Raw genomic sequence first — 6,992 nt, 5'->3', positions numbered from 1 at the left:
ACCTCTAAAACCCGAATTAAGTTTAATGACGAAAACCCGCAAGTATGGATTATAAGGGATTTAAGTCGGATTTAATGACGAATTATACGCTAATGAATGATAAATAATACATGTGAGATGATTACGTTATTGTACCAAAGAATTAAAGAACAAGACGAAAAACAAATAGAAATTTGACGAATTACACAGGACGAAGGAAGAAGAAAGGAAGCAGGAACTGCGGCAGCCTCACGAAGAGGCGCAGCAGGAACTGCGCTCCTTCGAAGAGGCGCAGCAGTTGCTGCGTCCTTTCTCGACGGTTTGTCTTCTGGAAATCCGTAAAAAAGGGTTTAAACAAAGGGTTTTATAAATCGGTTTTAAGAGGTATTTTCGACGTAAACCTTACATTAATGATACAAAAGGTAAATAACAATAAATAAAAGAGAGATTTACACCCTCAGACTTACATGTTTGACGAAACGAGAAGAACTAAGTTATCGATTAGTGATGCTCGACTCGAATGTAACGAAAGTGCCCTCGTAAGAGGAAAACGATTAAGATTAATTAAGTTGATTATGGTGGAGTTGGTCAAATTGGTCGGTCATGCAAATGAGGCTGGTACTCATAAGGATCCGAGCTTACGTGGTCGAATGTTCAAGCACGTAGACGCCAAAAAGTAAGAACAAAGGTCTAGAATACAAAGGGAGAAGAGAAGGGCGGACACTCGCGTGAGAAATATGAGGAGCGAAGGCTCTATTTATACTAATCACGGAATTAGGGTTTAGGAAAGAAGAGAAAGATCCGGAAACAACCGACTTAGGTTAAACGCGGAAACTTGGACAAAACGAAAGCCTTGAGGAAGAGGCGCAGCAGGTGTTGCGTCCCTTGGAAGAGGCGCAGCACTTGCTGCGTCCTTTCCTCAGCGGGTTCCTCCTGCGCAAGAAAGTGCGTTTGACAGCCTGTCGTATTTTAGGCATAACTTTCTCTACAAGACTCAGAATAAGGTGATTTCGGTGGCGTTGGAAAGCTAAGAAAGAGATCTAGAACTTTCTGTAAAATAGGCCTGGCCCAAAAAAGTCGTTATCACCTCGTAAAACGGGCCTAAAGTTCGGGTTGCCATTTTAACTAAATGAAATGCACATTTTGTAATGTAAACTTTAAGTTTAGCCCAAAGAAGTGACATGAGACTCACAATGAGATATAATCATGACATTTTATGACATCCTAACCTTAGGTAGATAAGCACATTGCTTTGACTTGGAATTTGACGGTTTTAAGAAATGAAGACGGTTTTTGACCCAGACCCCAAATGAACTCTAATTACTGCCAAAACGACCGTAATGACACCTAGATGACAACAATGAGGTAGACACAAGTATTTGAGCGACCACTTGACGATAAACTTACGAACTGTCATAAATCGTTCCGCGTACCAAACATGCGGCCCAATCATCACCGGGTGGTTTGCGGGAGGTGCAGAAATGAGGTATCTACACTATGTGTTGATTTTAGATATCTTGTTTTATATTTTGTCTTGTTAAATCTTGTCTTGTTACGCAACATCTTGTCTTGTTAAATCTTGTCTTGTTATATGCAACTGTTAGATTTATTAATCTCATTAATTTATCTATTCATATATGTTCAAATTTATTTAGTCATAAAATAAATTTTGGATCTTATGCATGAAAACAAAAATAAAAGAGATGGAAAAATCTATTTCTCACCATCTTATTTTCGGCCATTTGGGCACCAACAAGATCTCCTTCTTGTTAGTTCTTGAGCTTTCCTTATAATGGATGAACAAATTTCAAATTAGAACCTCTCCCAAAAGCATATACCCAAGGTGTTACTCTTAATAATTAATAATATTATGAACTAGTAATATTACTAATCTAGCTTAAAATTGACCCAAAATATTTATTTTGTTCTCCTCTATTTCGGTTAAGAGGAGGGGAATTTGTGAGCTTTTGTTTCTCTAGAATTTTCACAAAAGTAGAGAGTAAAATCATTTTCTTACACTAGAAAAATATGATGAAGTAGTGAATGAATTGATAGAGGAAAAGCTCTCTCTTTTCTCTTGAAAAAACCGGTTGGAGGAGGGAGTAGGAGCCAATGCATGAGCTTATTTTTCTACCCAAGAAAAATAGGCATGCAAGGCTACAAGTAGGGTTTGATCATTGTGTTTTCCACTTAAAAAATAAAAACACAATATAAATCTAATACTCCCTCCTTTTTATTTCGGCACACTTAAATAAAATGGGTAGTCCATTTTTTTTTGTCATTTGTCAATTGTGACATATGTGACATGTTACTTGACATGTGAAATTGTAATGTATTTTTAACATATTAAAAATCAACATACTCATAAAATATGTCATATACAAAATCGACTAATAATTCGTAATTACTTGTACCAAAATGGTTTATCAAATTATAAATTACAACGTCTTGTATTTATAATAAATTATTCATTCAATTTAAATTCAATTGTTTCGTAAACAATAATTTTATCCAAGTAATAAAACAATTCGATTACTTAGACCGTATCTAATTTAATCAAATTACAATAAGACATGTTAACTTTACTCACAAAATCATCTGTCAATTTTAAGCAATTTAATTAACTCATATCGGCATACGATTAATTAAATAATCAATTAAGAGCGTCACCCTATAGGTATGACCTAAGGGGATCAACTGATCACCACCGTCGCACGACAGTAATGTCAAACTCTAGTCAGCCAATCATTACCGATATGTGTGGACCAGTTGACTGTAAAATATTACATCCCACATGTATTCTTAAAATGAGATTTAAACATGTGATCATCATGATCGACAGTTGTGATCGCATTATTGTCGGAGGACACTTATTCCAACAATCTCCCACTTGTCCTCGACAAGTGTGCGTCACCAATTCTCTTGTCCTATTACTATCTCCCACTCAATGCAAGTTGTCTTTCAGGCCGTACTTGCAAGTGATCATATCGAGAGTGGTTTCCTCGATCTGGAGAATAACTGATTGACCGGAATTATCTACCATAGATACCTTCCGAGCGTGGCCACGCATTTCCAGTTCATTACTCCTCAAGTGGCCCTGAGATATTGTTTTAACCCTGACAAGGGGTGGATAATTCCTATCGCACTTATTCCCTTCGACTAGCCACAGCCATCATAACCCAAAATATGCCCATTTGACCCCATTTACGAAGGTCGTAGTAACATAAATCAAAGTTAATCTGAAACTGTGCCACCTTAGGCGAACAGTCTTTAGTCAAAAGAATCGACTCATTAGAATACTATAGTAGCTCTCGCCACGACCAGGCTATATAAATTTGCCAGAACTCTATAAGCGGTCATTAGGCCCGACAAAGTGTTCCTAACAGTCTGCCTTTGTGATCGACTAGTCATCTCACATGACTCTATGGCACATGAACTTGCCATCAATTACATCACACTCTAGTCACTTCGAGACGTCACCTCATACAAGTGACTATGGGCGAATACCATGTTAATCCGGGTTCACTTTAACGGGGTTCAATATTGTCTCTACAACCCGTTTGGATGTAACAAAGTATAAAAGGAGTTTTCAGATTTAAAAACTCGAACGACAAATGTGATTATCACATATGAATAGTCAATACCTGATTACTACTTCATATTTTTATAATCCATTTTCATCTTATATGTAGTTGTTCATCTCAATGCAATTGAAATGGCATATGACATGACTCATCATGTTAAGCCCATGAGAAGGCTTTGGTTAGTAGGTTTTATCAACTTCTTGTACCTTACAAAACCTTACTACATACTCGTTTTCCTTTGTAATGTATACATTTGCATTACAAAACTTTCTGAGTACGTGTCTAGATCCAATCTAGACATAAGCTCTCTAGCCTTAGAATAGCTCCCACTGTTTTCACAGTGTGCGGGATCCATCCTCTTGCACATCTCATGATTGCAAGTGTACTCAATTTCCGTTGTAAATATCTCTCATTGTTCTTTATTGCCTAGAACGATTCTAGCAAATCTATTTCTTAAATAACATAGCCATAATGGTTCCTTAACCATCTTCACGTGTTTTGAATATGGTTTTGTCTGAAACCTTTCGCAATCTCAATTGTCATTCGTGTAACACCCTTACACAAATTAGTTAATTGCATCAAAAACACTTAACTTTCCATCCTTAATGCTTCCTCAAGCACATAAGAATAATCTATATGGCTACTTGGTAACTATTACTTAAATTCAATTTTAAAACAATTCATCATACTCAAAGTATATGAAGTGTTGTACATCATTACTTATTTAATTGTTCCGGCAGCGGAAACAAATGGAATCAATCAAATATGTTCAACTCGATTGAACTAATCATGAATCTTATCAACATAAGACTTCTTATTTGATGCTATTATCATGTAGATTTATCTCCATAAATCCGGATATTAAAGATGTACTATATTTCTCCAAAGTCTTATATCATTCGCAATGATCAATATGTCATCCACATATAAGACTACTAAAATTTCCGTAACTCCCACTAAACTTCATGTATAAACACAACTTCTCGACTTATCGGGAAAATTTTTATACCATGATCAAATCATTGATTCCAACTCATTGATGTCCTACTCAAAACCATCTCTTAAGTTACACATTATCTAAGGATTGCAAAAAACTCATAACATGTATCGAATACATTTCTTCTTTGAAGAAGTGGGTTTTTGGATTCACTTGCTATATATCTCATCATAATGAAATACAACCCTTAAGAAGATCCAAATACACTTAAGCATTTCAACTAGTGCAAAACCCTTTCCCACCAATCAAGCTTTGATATCTCTCTTTGATATCCAATAATTTCACTTGGAATTTATTTCGGATTTCCATGGCTCTAAGCCTTGTATTGAGTTGTGACTTAAACACTCTTATGTAAGTCATATGTTCATTACTTTCCAGAAGTAATCAACTTGAATCAAACAATTTCTTTGTAAGTTGCAAGCTCTTTACTTTCTAAAAGTAACACTAATTCATCATCTTCAACAAGTGATGACTTTAACCTCCTAGGTTTTGAAGAAACAACGTCATACACAAAACGTCTCATGTAGCCAAGAAAGACCAGTTTCTTGCGACATAACATTCTTTTTGTGGCTCTTGAATAAACATTCTTTGTGGCTCTTGAATAATTTCTCCCACTCTGTCTTCTAGAAATAAACTTGTATTCTAGAAAGACAGCTTCACGAGCCACAAACCCGTTGTACTCGTGATTATAGTAAGGAAAAATGAGCATTTGTTTCTTGTGTGAACTTACAAACATGGTACCCTACCATTTCATATCTCATATGATCCGTTTTAGATTTAGTGGAAAAATAATTTAGACAAAATGATAAAATCCCCAAAAGGATCAAGTAACTCAAAGTAACTTGATTGAAATCCAAAACATATCGAATAGCGTTTGAATTCTTTATGCAACCACACATTATCCCATAATGCGTGCTAAGAGAGATTAATTTGTGATACTATATCACATTTCCTTTGGCTTATATCAAAGTCTTCACCTTGATAATCCCATCACGACTAAATCGTGATTCTTTGAACTCTTTGAACTTCTTCAAAGATTTCTCTATTTACCTTATTAAGTGAACACATTAGCGTCAACTTAAATCGTTGGTAAAAGAAAATGATCAATCTATTTTGGATCAATGATTTACAACCTCGATCTCCTTTTCAACCAAAAGGCACGAGACATCTTGCTTTGAATACAAGATACGCATATACCATAAGATCTAATGGTTTCAAGAGTACTCGATAACTCTTTGCGTTCATCATTCCAGAATCTAAGGTTTAATCTTGGGTGATACCCGTCGTTGTGAGTACCAAAAATAAGATTTATAATTTCCTATTAAAACTAACCTAGCCTAGTGGTAACAGGGTCGAACCACAAGGAGGCGAATGTAATTTCTAATTGTCTAATTTAGTCTACGGTAACAAGTGTGGGGATTGATTTGATTTGGTCTACAGCTAATAGCAAAGAAAAACAATAAACTAAATATGTGAAAAAGACAGATATAAAAAGGGGTGCAAGGATGATCGGTTCACTATAGTTTCGGCGGCAGCATACTAAACAGGTCTAAATCAAAACACATGAGGCGGGAAATAAAGAGGTCCTCTCGGTCCACTCTTAACAAATAGCATCTTTCGACCTCGCTATAAGTCCCTTAATATCACTAATACGACTTTCGTCCTGAAAAGTGACTTATAATCTAAACTTTACCTATCTTTCGATCTCAGCATAGTTTAGTCATTTTAATTGGTGATCTAACAACTGTCCCTATCTCTCGATCTAATGGGTCAGTCATATCCTAAACATTCAACTAGTCGTGTGCACTCGATTCGTCGAATTAAGAATTAAAACAATTAAAACGAAAATAAAAACCTCACGTGGTCAGTCGATCGACCAGGCATGGCGGTCGATCGACCAACACGCGAATCAGGCCGTGTTCATCATATTGCCGCCTACGCTATAATTCCCCTACATCCTAGCACAAACTAATTAGCTACTCATACTAACGATGATAACGACAATGAAATTAACGAAATAGGTAGAAGAATTCATGCTTAAAACGAATGAACAAACAATTAACAATAATGATAAATTGGGTTCGGGAGACTAACTAACAATTCTAAATCTATGAATGCAAATAAAGTAATAAACTGGAATAATAAGAATACCAAGATCGCAGAAGAATTGTAACGGAATGATTGAAAGCACAACGAAAATCCAATGCGATATAGTTTCCCAAACCCTAATTAATTCTTAGGAACTGTATGTAAAACTTAATGTGTAAACTTGATGCCAAAACTGAAACCTAAAGCTACGTTATATAGGAATATAACGTCACACTTATTCCAAAACCTAAGAATACATTGGGCTTCCTAATTCTCGATCTTTTATTTTGCGTCAGACCCGTTGTTCAGTCGATCGACCATAAGGGTCAGTCGATCGACCAACT

This window comes from Silene latifolia, chromosome 10 (assembly GCF_048544455.1).
Source record: "Silene latifolia isolate original U9 population chromosome 10, ASM4854445v1, whole genome shotgun sequence".
NCBI lineage: Eukaryota > Viridiplantae > Streptophyta > Magnoliopsida > Caryophyllales > Caryophyllaceae > Silene > Silene latifolia.
Note: the sequence above shows the minus strand (reverse complement) of the source record.